This window comes from Chelonia mydas, chromosome 2 (assembly GCF_015237465.2).
Source record: "Chelonia mydas isolate rCheMyd1 chromosome 2, rCheMyd1.pri.v2, whole genome shotgun sequence".
In the NCBI taxonomy this organism is placed as follows: domain Eukaryota; kingdom Metazoa; phylum Chordata; order Testudines; family Cheloniidae; genus Chelonia; species Chelonia mydas.
Window position 1 is genome coordinate 189,456,247 of NC_057850.1, and position 18,142 is coordinate 189,474,388.

Sequence of the window (18,142 nt, forward strand, 5' to 3'; positions counted from 1 at the left end):
TTCAGTCTCTGATATATTCAACCTATAATGGTAAATAACTTGGATTTTTCAATTTCTCTTAAGAGACATTTGTGACATTTTCCAGGTGATTAAGCAAGACTAGTTGTTGACAACCATTATGAGAGCAATATCTATTTTAAAAAATACACGTACACAGGTTTTAAATGCATTGCCCTCATTGTATGGTACCAAAGAGGTTGATAATAAACAGGACACTAGGTAAGGCAAGAACAAGACCCTGAACAAGAGAGACAGAGAATGCCAAACAGAGAACTGTTAGGGAGAGCTGCTCTGTAACTTTCATCAGCAATCAACGACCCTCTCGGTGCACTCGTGGCTTTGTCCAAGGCTGCACATAGCTCCCTCCGGAGCTCCCAAATGCAAAATTCTACTCCCTGTGTGGGCTAGACTAGGTGTCTGAAGAATGGAGTGAGTTGCTCCTTCTTTCTCTGCCAAAGTCTGAACATATTCCATTCCTTGTGCTCCTTAGTAAGGAATGGTCAAGGCACACAAACTTGGTAGACCACAACATGGGCTATAAAGATAATTAAGCAAGGGTAAATAACTTCAGATGTTTCCAGCTCTCTCTCAATATGAATTCCACAGTACACTCTGTGTGTCTGTGAATACATTGTAAAAAGGTATACAGACACACTATTAAAGCCAGTAAAAAATGGGGAATTTTTTGGTGACATTTATATGAAAGGTTTGTCTCCTTTCTTCATCAAGATATTTCAAAGTCTGAATATTTTTGACCCAGATCTATACAGGGGAATTCAGCATTAAGGATAAAAAAAACCCAAATTCCTAAAAGCCATTGCATTGGTTCTCAAGTGACTGCCTCACATTTATTTTGCACGGTTGGAAATCGTTTCTAAGGATTAGACTGGAGGTGAGGTTTACCATATTTTCAGCTGCACATAAGAAATAAAACAATTAGGGGGAATGCCAATCAACTTGTTCTGTCCTTACCAACATTTTTCTTTTATGCTTATGTCTGATTTGAGAATCTCACTGATTCCTGGACAAGTTTGTATTAATCACTGAGAAATAATGATCAAAAGGGGACTGGCTCAATTGATTGGTCCCTTTTCTAAGATAGTCCTGCATGTGGATACATACACACACACACACACACACACACGCTTTATATTACATACCAGACTACATTCATTTGCATTGATGTAAGCCACTAGAGAAATGCAGCAAAGGACTCTATAAGAAATATAAAATCTCCAAAGAATAGTTGTGATATTCCAGTATGAATTCTTGTAAATATCAATGGGCTTATTACTGTGCATGTTCCAAATCCTTCTTGTTTGTGCCAATTTGTGCTTCTTATTTTTGGCTGCTGCATTTAGTATTTGCTTAGATGAAACTACAATAGAGGAATTCATTCAAATTAACTGCAATAGTGCCACTATTCACCTTGGTTGGAACAACTCTCTTAAAATTAGTGTTTCTACAAACCTTCATCACAGATATTTTCTTCATCAGATCTTGATCTCCTCCTCCTCACACATAAAATGATATTCTTTTCCTTCACCCTATTCTATCTATAGCCCTAATTGTAACCCATTTTCTTATTATCCTTTCTACTAACAAATGTCAGAGAACCACCCTTAGTAAACCTTTTGGGTGTAAGATAAGCCCATTCAACAGTTAATATGAGAGTCAAAGCAAGAGTCTGCAGTAGCACCTTGCTCCAGGAAACTGCATTTTGGCCAGGTGTTCAGCTTCACGTAGCCTGGGATTCCAGGCCTGCTCCTGAACTTGAGATCTTGGAACATGTGTCCCTGAATCTCAAGTACGTTATTGGGTTACAGTAAGAATTCATGAAAATATGCAGTTATAGTCAGAACCCAGAATCAGGCAATTTTTGTGTGTCGAAACACTAAAGCTTAAACTGAGTTTAACAGGAAAAAAAAAACATCCTAGGCATCTCTGCAAGCAGTTTTCTCCTTTGCCCCGGAGACGGCCTATTTCCTCAGAGACATCAGTGATGGATGATTTGAGCTCCGGACTACGATAGGACATGCAAAAATGCACATATGCATTCCCAGAGCATATGTGTGGGGCTGATCAATTAAAGCCCTTTCTGGGACACCGAAAGAACCGACTCCCAACAGTAGTAGCAGTGGCAATTAATTTGGGAGGCTCCCAAGGACAGTAAAAGCCTAGCTCACCTTTCTGATATTTCTGTTGCAAAAGGCATGGTTGAAGGAACTGGGTTTGGTTACAGATGTGGCAGACTGATGGCTACTTCAATGTATAAATTCAGAAGCCTGGCAATCAAGGATGGACAGCAGCAAGGAAAGTTTTGTGATTTAATATTGTAAATACAAGTGCCAGACATGCAGTGGAAAAGTTAAGGAGAAAATGTTTCTTTCAGTAAGCAAAACACAGTTATTGTGAATAAATTATTTTTTAAAAATATAGGTCTTGAGGAAAATATATATCCAATAAAAAGAAATATACTTGGAGAGAACTATTTTTTTGTTTAAATTACCGGTTACTGAGAACATAAACGTTATCGTCTCAAAGTTCACACTGTCCACCACACTAGAAATAAGGGTGGGGAAAACTCAAGGATCTGTAGCTTTCTGATCATAATTTATCAGACAGAGACAACTTAAAGAGCTTGAAGCAGACAGTTACCTAGAGCAGACAACTATATGCATTTGCCAGTCCATTAATTCACCAGAGTTTGCAGAATCCTCTTCTGATCACGTAGGAAAAAAATTATACTTAATTAAGGAAATACTGTCTGGTTGTTAAGGCAACACCATAATGCATTTAATAAAACATGCTGTCAAGTCCATTTGTATCCAACTTATTTAGCTGTAGAAGGCAGCAATATCTCATGTCAGACGTTGCCACTCGCATGCAAGGTAATTTAGTTTACTCACAATGTACCGTATGTGTCCTCTCATGGGCCCCACTTGGCTAGTGGCAAGGCTAAAGGGAACATGTTTTTCATTTTAACATCTTTGGATGTCTGAGTTTACTCAGTTTGTAAATTATATAGAAAAACACCTTAAGACTCTGTAATTCTATTAAAAGCCAAGTCTAGTTTAAAAAAAAAAACCTGCAGGTGAATTAATGATGAAGTTTTTATCACTGTCTTTGCCAAATAAAGTTGCTAATGCCTGCCAGTTACTTCGGTTTGCTCTGCTGTCTCTAAGGATTAGATTTTCACAGTTTCTGCAGGGAATTTCCAACATCAGCATGGAGTAGACTGTCAAACTGTTATACTTGTCCTGTGTGTCACACATGGAAAGGGACTTGCTTAGCAATTTTTTAAAGGCAATTTCAACATCTTTAAACCATGATTGGTAATTCAGTGAGATTTATGGATTTTTCTTCAGAGAATTGCCTGGGATCCCAATCACAACTGTTATTAAAGTACTTCAGATAAAACTGCATACTTCAACTTATCATGGAAATCAACCTCCTGTGGGCTGGCAAGGTTGATGGGTGGGACTAAAATGTTTTTTGTTTGATAACAAAATCAAACAAGGAAAAGCATTTATGTCCTCCAAATAATAAAAAAGGACAAAGGGTTAGTTGTCTGGATTTGTCAAAGGAGCAAGCTGTTTGACAAACAATTCTACCTCCCTGTGAGGGGCTGAAAGGGGATTTGGAGAGTCTAAAGCTTTGTAGTCATATGTGACCTTTGGTTTTCCAAATAACTCTTGCCTTGGGATTCCTTGAACCAGAATCATTCTAAATTACTAGCCGCTATCAGAAATACCACAGTATTAGACACTTACAAATGCGCAAACAATTTTCTCACATCTATCCTAACACTACTGTCTCTGTACATAGGCTGCATGTATATCTCATGTATCCTATACAAAGAAGCATATATACTAGATATCCAGAACCAGTCACAAATCATGAGATGTTTTTTATATCACACTTTCTGTCCATCTTGGGTGCCACTGATTGCATGTATATTTCCATTACACCAACAGCTCATCACCAACATGTGAGCAGTCACAAACATGAATCATTCTTTTAAAAAATACGCAGCAGACGGTAGAACCAAGTACAACATTACTTGCTTGCAAGGTATCCAGAACCAACTCATGGCTCCTGCAGTCTCAGCTAACACACTATGGGAAATCAGTTTTTAATTGGACATACAACAAGGCTATTGGGCAGTTCATTAATTGTTTCATATATTATACATCCCCCTCAGCTAATATCTCAATGCTCATCTCTTTCTTTGACAGCAATCACTGCTTATACATTGAGAAGACAGATAATGACTCCTCTTTTGAGTCTCCAAGCTTTCTCAGAAAAATTAAAATTATGCTGAATAACTCACCAATTGATCACCGAAAGAACCTTTGGTACTATCATTTAAAATGCACTTTCAATGTCTAGAACACTTTGGCAATACAGTACCTTTTAAAGTTGGCAAGATATTTTTGGTATAAGGCCTGTTATGCAATACTGCCAATATTGGATTAGCTTTACTAGAAGCGGAGATTATAGAGTCAAATAATAATGAACTCCTGGCAGATTAAAAAGAAAACAGCCCACTGAGGATTACCATGTTACTTCTCATTTGGTTACTCATGTTACTTCTCATACCCAAGCAGTAAGACCTTACTTCTATTCAGAATTTTTAAACAATTGGGGGACTGGGGCACATGATTTATGAGGAGAGGCTGAGGAAACTGGGGTTATTTAGTCTGCAGAAGAGAAGAGTGAGGTGGGATTTGATAACAGCCTTCAATTACCTGAAGGGGGGTTCCGAAGAGGATGGAGCTAGGCTGTTCTCAGTGGTGGCAGATGACGGAACAAGAAGCAATGATCTCAAGTTGCAGTGGGGGCGGTCTAGGTTGGATATTAGGAAACACTATTTCACTAGGAGGGTGGTGAAGCACTGGAGTAGGTTACCTAGGGAAGTGGTGGAATCTCCATCCTTAGAGGTTTTTAAGGCCTGGCTTGACAAAGCCTTGGCTGGGATGATTTAGTTGGTGTTGGTCCTGCTCTGAGCAGGGGATTGTACTGGATGACCTCCTGAGGTCTCTTCCAACCCTAATATTTTATGATTCTATGAACAATTGATTCTTTTGGTTAATGTATTGCTGTGTGTGTGTTTGTGTATTTTATTTATACACACACACACACACACATATATATATATATATATATATATATGAATAAATTGGAGAAGTTCTACAGAAGGTCAGACTAGATTATCACAATAGTCCCTTCTGGCCTTGGAATCTAAAAATATAAAATTGTGCATACTTTTTCGCTTTGAAAAAGAACAAATATGAAAGAGGTATTTTATACCTAAGTCACCTCAAAAGATGGATTATGCACAAACAGTAAACCATGGAATATCTAGCAAGTAAGAGTATAAGATAATGGATAAGTGAATTGGCAAATAAATTTACTACACAGTAGTAACTGGAATACATATATAAATTAATATATAATAATATCATTAATAAAGTCTGGAGAAAGGCTGGCTTCAGAAATAAAGGCGTATCTCCTATCAGACCATCTGTTATATGGCAAAAAAGCATGAAAATAGAGGCTAAAACAAGAAGTTGTTTACTTAGCACTCAAGTGTGGTTTATTTAACTACACACCCCATGGGGCACATTATGATTTCTGCCGCTCTACTGTAAACCTAGAGTAATTCTATTGAAGTATGAATCAGAAATCCTCTGAGCTTTATTCACAATACCCTGTTCTTCTATAAGGCCCTAGGGTCCATGGTCTATGAACACATCTTTCATATAAAAGGTGAATATATTTGTCGGAGATATTTTTGTTAATTTATCATTTACAGACTGACTTTAATATATACGTCTTCCTACGGAATCAGAGAAAATCACAGGAGAAAGTTAAATACAGCCGCTATTATATTAAGCAAACTATGCTTTTTAAAGAGTGGTAGCCCTGTTAGTCTGTATCAGCAAAAAGAACAAGGAGTACTTGTGGCACCTTAGAGACTAACAAATTTATTTGAGCTTATGTTAGTCTCTAAGGTGCCACAAGTACTCCTCGTTCTTTATGCTTTTTAAGTAATTGCCAACATCAAAAGGCATATGCAATATTATTTATGTTGGTCCAATGAAATGCATCCACTTTGAAAAACAGCGAGTGACTTAACAATAGTTGGATGATGCATGTTTAGACAGGTGGGCAAGGATGGCTAGTTAGTGCTGAGATTTCTGGAGTAATGAGCAATACTAATATTGTCTGCTTTTTCCTAGTGTTGTGAGACTGATGTTGGATTAGAAATACAATTACTGCCTGGAAAGTTTTTAACTTTCACAGTTTAAAAATTCACAGTAAGCATTTGCTTAGTTTACTGTTTACTTTGTTGAGTTTTATATACACACACAACTGTTTATTCAGGAAGTTCTAACGGGTTTATAAATCATTGCCATAATATCAGAGCCAAACCAATAACCATTACAACCATGAGTTGGGTTTGGTTTTTTTTTTGCTTAGAGAAAGTTTATGCAGTAATATAAACATCCCATCTTCCTATTTAACAGGGTATTATCGTATTACAGAGCGAGCCTCTTTACACTATCCAAGATATGTTGTTTCTGGTGAATTTATTGAACTGAGTGAACCGATCAACTCTACTCATATTTATCAAATCAGGCGTGTCTATCAAATGTTAATATTAAAAAAACTGGGACAGATGCTCGAGGGTTTTTTTTTTTTTTTTTTTGCAAATGACTATACTTTATCTGAATATTGAATAAATGGTAACCAAATGTCTAATTCTATTTATCCTCTGTCTGTTTTCCTGGGTATGAAACTGATGCATTATATTTTCCATAACAACCACCTCCCATAGTTTTTGGAACTATTCCTCTGGTTTTGGATTATCTTTCTTTTTCCAGTGTAGTCTAGCGTCTAGTAGCAGATGAGAGAGATTAATTTTTCATTTCTGCCCCAAGCCCCAAGAGGATTGCCAGAGGATCATTTTTTAGTAAATATCCAACGATTTGTGACATTTGGTTGGTTACAAATTGCTAATTTCTTTAGGTTTTTCAAGGTTGTCAGACTAGTGGAAAACTAGAGGTGGGACCACACTACAGCCTTGGATCCAAACCACCTCAAATTTGGGAATGTTCAAAATCAGTTCTGGATCCATGTCCTTCTCTCCCTGTACCTCTGTGCCTTCTCCTATTGTCTCAGGGCTATTTTTATAATGAGTCCTGAAACTGGATCCCCAAATCTGATATTCCTGATCTGTGGGTAAATTCAGATTCTGATCTGAGTCAGATCTGAACTTCACACCTCAGTCAGTCTATCACACTTTTGCAGCTTTATGAAACGGAACATCCGTAAAGCAATGTATGTGCCTCATTATTTGTAATGGCGTGTGCTCCTCAGACCACTCCTAAGAAAGCTGAAGCAAAATAAGTAGTCATGGGATAAGAGGGAAGTCCTCTCATGGAGCAGTACTGCTTAAAATATAGGAAACAAAGGGTAGGAACAAATGGTCAGTTTTCAGAATGGAGAGAGGTAAACAGTGGTTTCCCCCAGGGGTCTGTACTGGGACCAGTCCTATTCAACATATTCATAAATGATCTAGGAAAAGGGCTAAACAGTGAGATGACAAAATTTGCAGATGATACAAAACTACTCAAGATAGTTAAGTCCCAGGCAGACAGCAAAGAGCTACAAAAGGATCTCTCAAAACTGGGTGACTGGGCAACAAAATGACAGATGAAATTCAATGTTGATAAATACAAAGTAATGCACATTGGAAAACATAATCCCAACTATACATATTATACAGAGGGGGTCTAAAATAGCTGTTATCACTCAAGAAAGAGATCTTGGAGTCACTGTGGATAGTTCTCTGAAAGCATCCACTCAATGTGCAGCAGCAGTCAAAAAAGCGAACAGAATGTTGGAAATCCTCAAGAAAGGGATAGATAAGACAGAAAATATCATATTGACTCTATATAAATCCATGGTACGCCCACATCTTGAATACTGCATGCAAATGTGGTCACCGCATCTCAAAAAACATATATTGGAATTGAAAAAGGTTCAGAAAAGGGCAACTAAAATGATTAGGGGTATGGAACAGCTGCCATATAAGGAGAGATTAATACGTTTGGGACTTTTCAGCTTGGAAAAGAGATGACTAAGGTGGGATATGATAAAAGTCCATAAAATCATGATTGGTGTGGAGAAAGTAAATAAGGAAGTCTTATTTACTCCTTCTCATAATACAATAACTAGGGGGGTCACCAAATGATATTAATAGGTAGCAGGTTTAAAACAAACAAAAGGAAGTATTTTTTCATACAACGCACAGTCAACCTGTGGAACTCCTAGCCAGAGGATGTTGTGAAGGCTAAGACTATAATAGGGTCAAAAAAGAACTAGATAAATTCAAGGAGGATAGGTCCATCAATGGCTATTAGCCAGAATGGGCAGGGATGGTGTCCCAAGTCTCTGTTTGCCAGAAGCTGGGAATGGGCAACAAGGAATGGATCTCTTGATGGTTACCTGTTCTGTTAATTCCCTCTGGGGCACCTGGCATTGGCCACTGTCGGAAGACAGGATACTGGGCTAGATGGACCTTTGGTCTGACACAATATGGCCATTCTTAATTAGGCCAGGTGAGCTCAAGCAGCCAGTTAAGCTTCAAACGGGGAAGTTTTAGGCTGAATGGAGGGCACTAACTAGGAGAAAGCACATTTTTGAGGGAACAGGCGGGGCTTCTATAAAGCCAGGAGGCTGGCAACAGTCAGGGAGGTAGCCTGTTGTCTTTCTCTCGGAGGCAAGGAAGAAGGAAGGGGCTATAGGAACCCACGAGGAAAGAAATAGGAACCTAGGAGGAAGGGTTTACCTACTAGCTCTAAGAGAGAGGGATCTGATTAGCAAGGCTGGAAAATGAAAAGCTTAGAGAAGCAGTCCAGGGGTGAGAGCAGGACATCAGATGTAGTCACAGACCTCAGCTGCTCGCTGTAGAGAGCTGGACTAAGGGCAGGCCCTATTGTCTTCTATCCCTCTAGCTTCATGCTACTTCCCATGGTCTGACACACAGAGTTATGGATGATGTACAGATACCCATCCACTGCTAGGACAGTAGCATAAGAGGGGGTAGAAATAGCTGTAGCAGGGGGGATGAAATAGGGTATGGCTGAAGCACTGAAGAAGGTTCACAAGCAAAGTAATACTTACAGTGGAACCAATCAGTATACCTCACAGATTGGGAAGAACCAAGATGGTCCTCTGTAGAGAATTCATTATTATTTGATGCTTCTATTGGAACTGAATAAATCATAGGGTTCATGATGCCTGGTGCTTGGTATCTTAGGATGCCCTAAAAAAATGGCGTAGAGATGGAGGTTTTGGCGCAAACTAAAAGGTGTTTAAGTCCAATGTCAAAATTTAACCAGAGGAGTACAGTCCTTATATACAAAGTAAGATGTGGACTAATAAACCCAAACCATACATATAGAGAATGCATTTATGAAGTTTCAGAGTAACAGCTGTGTTAGTCTGTATTCGCAAAAAGAAAAGGAGTACTTGTGGCACCTTAGAGACTAGCCAATTTATTTGAGCATAAGCTTTTGTGAGCTACAGCTTCACTTCACTACGATGAAGTGAGCTGTAGCTCACGAAAGCTTATGCTCAAATAAATTGGTTAGTCGCTAAGGTGCCACAAGTACTCCTTTTCTTTTTGCATTTATGAAGTGGAAGTACTAAATTTAAAACCCAATACAGGGTGTTTTCCCTGCAACCTCTCCCCTTCACGTTTGTCTCTGACAAGTGTCATCTCTGACACTTCCAGTTCATGTTATTCCAGGGATCCCAGCCTTGAGTCCTTTAAACAGAAAAGGCACAGAACCACAGGGCTTCCCAAAGGCCACTTCCTCTCCCTCAATGACTGTGTCTTCCTGTCACAAATTAAATATAACAACCTCCCAAATATGCACAAAGATGATTATCTAAAAGACCAAAGCTGTACAATAAACATTTACATATTAGTTTTTGAAACCACTGTGATTCTCCAAACTTTTACTATCATGTTTGTGGCTGCTTTGAGATGGGCCATTTATCATCATTGTTTCATGCTGGAGTTGAAGAGATAATTAACTTTATTCTGTTACTTCCTGCACTTCACTTTGGGCAGTTTGCACACAATTCTACACTAACTTCACATAGCAGCTATAATGGTGCTTTTCCTTTTTTCAAGCATGACAATCATTCACAAATTGATCGTCACAATCATCCTGACAAGGCAGCTAGGCATTAGCATCCCCAGCTGACAGATGGGGGCAAGAGAAGAACAGAGGTAGTGGCATGTCCCAAGGGTGAGCGTCTCTGTATCAGAACAGGAATTGCTGAACCCCCAGCCTGTGCTTAAACTAGTCACAGCAAACCCTTCTCTCTGACTCGGATGTATTTTATACAATACTTATGCATCAGGGAAGATTTAGTCCAGAGGTGATTACGGAAGGAAATCTGATGGTAGACTGGACAAAATATTTCTGATTAAACTTTTCCATTTGAACATGTTTTATAACCAAACCAAATGTTCACAAAACCACACCGATTTTCATGAAAATTTTGTCAGGTGAAGGAGAAAGAACCTCTATAGGCTGGTGTTTAGGACATAGTCTAACACATGAGGGACCCAGGTTCAAATCCCTGCTCTGAATCTAGGATATTGAGAACTTCTATTTCATAAAACCTTTTGAAAGGTCTCAGAACAAAAGCCAATTTTGAAACCTCAAAATGTTTTGCAAAACAGGATTGTTGTTTTCTGGCAAGCCCTACTAGATCGTTAATATTGGATGTGTGACAGGATGTTATGCTTGGCTTCCATTGTTCTATTTATGTTTTGCAGACTGTTGATCAGGACTAGATTTCTTCTACAGATGTTTTTCTTTTGATTTCCTCCAACGCGTTGTGAACTGCAAAGGTCCTATCAAATTAGAGAAGGATCTTCTTCCATGTGACAGATGGCTAACACATATTCCCCATACATGGGAAACAGCATTCCAGCTGTCCTCAGGACCGGTTTCACAAGAAAGAGAATGCAATTTCCTCTATTAATTAAGGGTGATATTCAGCTAATATTTCCTGTCACAAACAGTTCTGCTGTGTTCCACCCCTTCATGCACATAACTGAGTGTGAAAATTGAATTGACGGCATAACCTGGTTCCGACAAGGTGCAAAAGTGAAATTATTTTAATAGCACAATTAAATCCAGACTCAGCTTCAATGTTTAGCCTGAACTTTGAATCTCCCTCCATTATTCAAACCATGACTTTTAGAAGCCAAATGTTCAAAGGGACCCCAACCCAGACTCCAAATTTTCATCTACAAACCTTTGCACATCTAAACACTTGTGATTGTTCATACAAAGAGAACTTCACAAAACCCTTTTTGTGTGCAAATTTAGGTGACCATGCTATTTATTTAAAAATGTGTTCCTTAAAATTTAATTGAATTCTGATTTTTGTAACTTTAAATCCATTATTTCCATTGTATACAAATATGTAAAACAAACATACTAAAACAAAGCAGTTGTAATATCTTTTAAAACTTCCTAATTCTGTGCATTATTTATTCAACAATGAGTCATGGCTTCAGTAACTGTACAAATAAAATAACTATTTCCCCAGTAATGCTATGGACCACTCATTAGGAAATGCTCTTCCACTAGACAGTGCAATACAAAATTGTAATTTTTAACACGTTCCACTATAAATATATTATTTCAAAACTGAGAAAAAACATACTTCCTCATCAATGAACCTAGGTTTTTTTTGAGATATCTTAATCTACCAGCTGAATGCAATATCACTGATGTAATACTTCTGAAAGCTTTATTTTGTGTCAAGGCTGTAGCCTTGGGGGAAATCTGCAGAGAGGAGTCAGCCAGAGACTCCAGCTGGAAGGCCCAGAAGCAGCCAAAATGACGTGTGTGTGTGTGTGTGTGTGTGTGTGTGTTTCTGCAAAATGGGGCCCAGCACCCAGAACCCTGTGCAGGGGAGAACCTTACTCACTCTGTAGATACTAGGATCCAGGTGGTGGCTTCTCTTCCCTCCTCCTCCACCATGTGGCCTTGGGGAAAAGCTGCAGGGAGGAGCCAGCCACAGACTCCAGCTGGGAGGACCACAAGCAGCCAAAGCAGAGACCTTTAGACCAGGGGTTCTCAAACTGGGGGGTCATGACCCCTTAGGGGGTTGCAAGGTTATTACATGGGGGGTCACGAATGTCAGCCTCCACCCCAAACCCTGCTTTGCCTCCAGCATTTATAATAGTGCTAAATATAAAAAAAAGTGTTTTTAATTTATAAGTGGGGGGGATCCCACTCAGAGGCTTGCTGTGTGAAAGGGGTCACCAATACAAATGTTTGAGAACCACTGCTTTAGACCTTAGGAGAACTTTCTACAGTTTTGACCGGATTTTCTCTGCCCTGTGCTGATTGGCTGTTTGCTCCAACTTCTCCCTCACTCAGAGTCTGTTCCCCTCAGCTTCACTCCATACCTGCCCCTCTGACAGTAGCAAAAACCCAGGTACTAATTCAGATCTCATTTAATCTGGTGTAAACTGAGGAGAACTAAATTTAAATCACTTGAGGTACAAGTGATGTAAATGCAATCAGAATCAAGGTCTTATTTTTGTGTCACAACTCAGCAAGTATGACTCTGTATAAACAGAGGGAGCTGATCTGCTCAGTAACCAGGTGCTATTTTCAAGTCCCCATTTAGATTAGAACCTTTCTTTAAGACACCTCCAATTAAACCAGCCAGCATATTACAATAATGATGGACCTTTTGAAAACCTCCCTTGTACCGGAGGTTTCCAAAGTGCTCTACAAACTATATGATAGGCTATATATAGGATTTAGAAAGGGGCCTAATCTCAAAGTTCTGACATGGATTTGGACCTGCATCTGAACTTCCTTAATTCCATGAGTGTTCAGAACTGGAGTTACAGACTGGACCATTATAGATAAAGGACCAAAGATCTGAGGTGGTTTGGATCAGATGCTCCGGTTAAAGTCAAATCAGTAAGAGAATTACTTTACCAGCCATTCAAATGTAAACATATCTGAAATGAAACACAAAGTGTTTAACAGAAACCTACTTTGTTTCATTCTTTGTTTTTCAAAAGTAAAAATATTGAGGACCAAGGATCTGAAACAAGCAGGAAGCAACTTGTTTAAAAAAGATGGATTGTATTGCTGTGTTCTTTAAATTATCATCTAAATAAGGTTCAGAGCCTGATTCTGCAAAGACTTACTGCTTATTTTATACACCTGTACTAACTAAAAATGACTGAATTGATTATATTTTCCAAACGTTGTTCAAATAAAGTCACTCTTGGGCTGAGATCTTCCTGACAACGTTTCAGTCTGGAGCACATTTTTACAGCTGAGTTGCTATTGCCCTTAAAAATATGAGTTCATACTGGAAAATGCTGGCAGCCCCCTTAACTATTGTATAGCAGAGAGCACAGCTGTATCATGTTAAATAACTTGTAAGTATGTAGGGGAACAGAATAGCAAAGAGGACTAGAACTAGCAAAGGGAGCCTTTCAACTCTAGGTCACTGGGTCTGAGTGTTGCTGAAGCTGTGAGTGACTGAAAGTCATTACAATCTTACAGCTGTTCAGTTATGTCCAGGCATCAGCTACCAAGGAACAGGCACCGAAATCACAAAAATCCCATTGCAACTGGCATGCTCAGCAAACTCACCAAGAATTGAATAAGTGTGAAGATTTAACTTCCCCTTCACCCCAGATTAGTACCTCCAGGTCAGGGTTGAAGCACACTGATGGGACAGTATAGAGAAATTTGCATGGTCACTGCCCCTGCTAACTATTCTGTGGATAGAGGGCATCATTCACCGGGGCTGTTGCTATGGTACCTTTCAGGAGCACTGTGTTTGTTTATTTAAAAAAACGTTAACTGTTGAGGAATGGTCCCAGCAGTGCTCACCTCCACATCCAGCCTACCCTTCAACTGATTACAAAGGAATGTAAACAGATGACACTAGAACAAGAGCACTAGATGCAAAATAGTTAACAATTGACTTCTGCAGCTTGCACAGCTACATAAATGCATGGAATGAAAGTACTTCATTGTTTAACTTTTCTTCAAACCAACTACTATTTGCATTACTCTCCTTCAGCCCACATGAAAAATACAAGTCAAAATTTTCAAAGGTGTATGCCTAAACTTAGAGATCTAAATCCACATCCAAGCACCAAAAAATGTAACTGGATTATTGAGTGCTCAATACCCACATCTCCGCAGGCTCGTGAGTGGTGGCAGTTCAGCACATCTGAAAATCATGATACCCATTTAACTGCATAAACATATTGCATTTACTTTAGGCACCCCCTTTGAAAATTTCAGCCAAGGCAATCTGGAAGAATGAACTTGGAGTACGCTATTTTAATTCCATAACATGAAGGGGTTTTTATATGTTACAGTAACTAGGACAAATTTCCCTGACAAATTATTGTCTATACACATTTCAGTTGTCTCCACATATGTTTTGAATTATAGCTTTTTAGCGCAACATTGTGTCCTAGCAGCCATTATATACACATGTGCGCGCACGCACACACACACAGTGGTCATATCCTGACCCAGGATGAGCGAAGAGATGCTTTATTCTCTCATGGAGCAAACTTTTTTTGACCTCCATGCAGAGGCTAACTTAAAGAAATTCTGATTGATATCAGAGGCAGTTCTCTGGACCAGCAGACAGTTTTCCTTGCAGTTGTCTGAATATTTTAGTGGTACCACGTTTTGCCTGAAGAAAAAAAAAAAGTCTGTTTTGTTTTCATTGGCACCTGGAAACAAAACTATTATTGGCCTCTACCCCAAGTTGTTCACTGTTGATAATGCCAGGCCAGGGAATAGCAATTTAAGAATTCTCAAGGTCTTTTCCTACCAAAAGAGTATAATTATACACAGACAGTGGAAGGCTATTCTTCATGTACAGGGATAGTTGATGAAGAGTTGTCTATTAATATGCTAAGGTTCTGCAATGAGACCATCTCTTATAATGTAGATTACCTTACTTGGCTGCAAAGCAAAAAAGAAAGTGGGCATCCACTAATGCAGAATATGCACTAGAGGCAGCTTTAGGTTCAGGCTAGATAATCAGCCATCACACACATTTTGGAGGTGGGGGGGGGGGGAAGAAATCAGTCCACCGTGTGTTAAGGAAGAAGTCCACTGCATGAGGAAGCATTTGGTAAGAAAATCCTTGTGTATACTGTGGGCTGCAGGAATAGTCCAACTGGCCAGTGTCTGTGTGTCCTGTAAGTCCTAGAAAGGAGCAGGGGACAGCCTGGGAGGAAAAGGGACAAAACAGCCAAGGGGAGGTGAAAGAGAAAGAAATGGATGACGGACCCACTTTGTTTAACTTGAAGCTATGGGGAAAAGAGAGAAAACACTTAAAATAATTCCAGCATAGCAACTACCCAGGGAGGCCTTTATGCGCACTACACAGCTGTGAATTTGGGTCTACTGGAACCAAGTAAAAGTTGCTATGTCTTAAAAATCAAAACACACAACAAACTAAAAATAGACGCTCAGGTAAACTCAAATGAACAACAGTATCTTGGCATTCATATTTGTGTTCTTCACTGGCTTTTTGAACCCAGTTGAAGCTGACAAATTCAGACTGGAAATAAGGCATAAATGTTAATGGTCAGAGTAATTAACCATGGGAACAGTGATTCTCCATCACTGACAACTTTTAAATCCAGATGGGATGTTATTTCCAAAAGCTCTGCTCTAGGAATTGTTTTGGGGAAGTTCTATGGCGTTACACATAGAGGATGTGATTAGATGATCACATCCTCTGACCTTGGAATCTATGAAAAAACAAGAGAACCCGATTATGAGACAAAAATCCATGAAATCTGGTCTTCTTGCCATATTTCCACTTCCTAGGAACTGAAATATCGCAAAAAGGCATGATCTTGGGTTAGCCGCATAAGTAGCTCCCGAAATGGTTTCAATTCTGCGAAGAGATGTGTAAACATAACTACAGATACTTGAAACATAAAAGCCAGACTAGATGCTAGGCACATCCCATATACCAGTATATGGTACTGTACAATTTCAGTTCACACAACCTCTGCAGCCCAACAATTATAGCAAAACACAGACCTTACTTTAGTGCACGCTACAGAGCTTTGGGGTGAAAATCTGGCCCCACTGAAATCAATGTGAATATTTCAGAGTAACAGCCGTGTTAGTCTGTATTTGCAAAAAGAAAAGGAGTACTTGTGGCACCTTAGAGACTAACCAATTTATTTGAGCATAAGCTTTCATGGTTAGTCTCTAAGGTGCCACAAGTACTCCTTTTCTTAATGTGAATATTGACATTGAGTTTAATGGGGCCAGGATTTCACCCTGTTGTTTAGCTTTACTCCTGAGATACTTGCCATTGATATTTTATTATTATCTGCAACAACTAAAAAAAAAATTGCCTCAGAATAAAATTCTGTGAGAATGTTTGGTTCATTTCCGCTGATCATTTGCTGAAAGACAAGGTCCTGCTCTGGCTAGGCATCAAGTAGCGGACACTACAAGTGAAAACATTTTTAAGATTTTGTTTGTCAAGTGGCACTGGCAGTGAAAACTGTCTATTACACTTCAAAACCACTGGTAATAAAACAGCGTGTCTGTGTGGAGAAAAGAATGGTAGAATAACAGTTATTGTAAAATGTTGTTTCTAAGCTTGTATAGCTACTCGGCTGGAATTATACCACTACATTTAAAGGGGATCAAGGTATAGAAAACATTAAGTGCAGAAGGGTTTCCCCCTCCCCACCAACATATTAGAAATCAAAGTAAGATTATTCAGCAAAAAAGCAGATCTTTTGTTTGATTAGATGCTTTTAACATGTATTTTTGCTTCAGTTCATGCAACAGCAAGCAGTCAAATGTTTCGCTGCTGACAACTGCCTCATTCAGCGCCATTGCAAGTGGCTCCCATCAAATCACAATCTTCAAAGACACATTGTTTTTGTTTGTTCTCATTGTAACAGATGTTTTGTATCATGTACTTCAACGGACTAATTCATCTGAAACAGACCGCCCACTCTGGCTGGTGTACATCCAGCTGTGGAAATAGCTCAAGTGACATCTGTGGCCATGTTCATTCCATTCTTCTGATCTCACAGGATCTCTGTGACCGTATCCAAGCCCATAAAAAACAAACAGACCTGAGAATATCTTTTACAAAAATTTCCAGCAGAGGAGTAATGCTTCCCCAGCCAGGAAGCTTTGTTGGAAGGAATGCAACTGATGCTGAAGGTGAATGCGCTAAACTCTGGAGGTCTCATCTATGCAATGCTGCTTTTATCATATCAATTATCCAGTCAGTATTAAGAAGCAGCAAAGCAATGCCACGTGTGGTTTTGGTGGAGCTGAGAGCATCTGACTAACTCAGTGCCATATCAATTAGCCAGAGTACCAACCAATCAATCACCACTCCTCTAAATGTACTAAGTTCCCATTAGGAGCTGCATACACCATGCGGCCAGTTCATCTCAACACGCTGAGCACTTTTATATACTGTGGATCTGCTGTAATATATTTCTAAACTAGAAACAAAATCAATTTGAATTGCTCTGTAGTGGAACCATTTCCCATTAATAGCTGTGCACCAAGATTAAAACGTATCGGGGAAAAAAATTCTGTGTCTGTAAAAAGACAATTACTAAATTATTAAAAGTGACCAAATAAAATATCCAGTGGTAATGAAGAACAGACTCTGAAGATGCTATAAAATCAACTCGCGTTACTCCATTACAGTCCAAAATGTGTGTGGCGAACAGCCATTCCCTCTATCTTTACCCGAAGAAAGAACCACAAGCAATATATGTGTGTTCTGAATTTGGTAAAAAGGATATCAGCTCCTGTCTCCATTCCTCTAGGAAGAAGTTCTTGTTATGTTGATAACCATACGCTTCAATCTCAAATTCACTGGGTGTGTAAATTACTTTCAGAACACCATCTCAGGAAAGTCACCTGTTAGCAGCCTTGCAAGTAGGGCAGTCTGGTCTGGTATGTGGGACCAGCAAAATATTTATAGCTGGTACAGCGTACCGGAAAGACAGGAGGAGCAGTGGCCCCAT

General features: G+C 39.2%; 1 protein-coding gene across 3 annotated transcripts in view; it reads right to left on the reverse strand.

Annotated features, from left to right (window-relative positions):
• RBMS3 (RNA binding motif single stranded interacting protein 3) overlaps positions 1-18,142 on the reverse strand; it is a 755,157-nt gene that overhangs the window by 39,194 nt on the left and 697,821 nt on the right. The window lies entirely within an intron of this gene.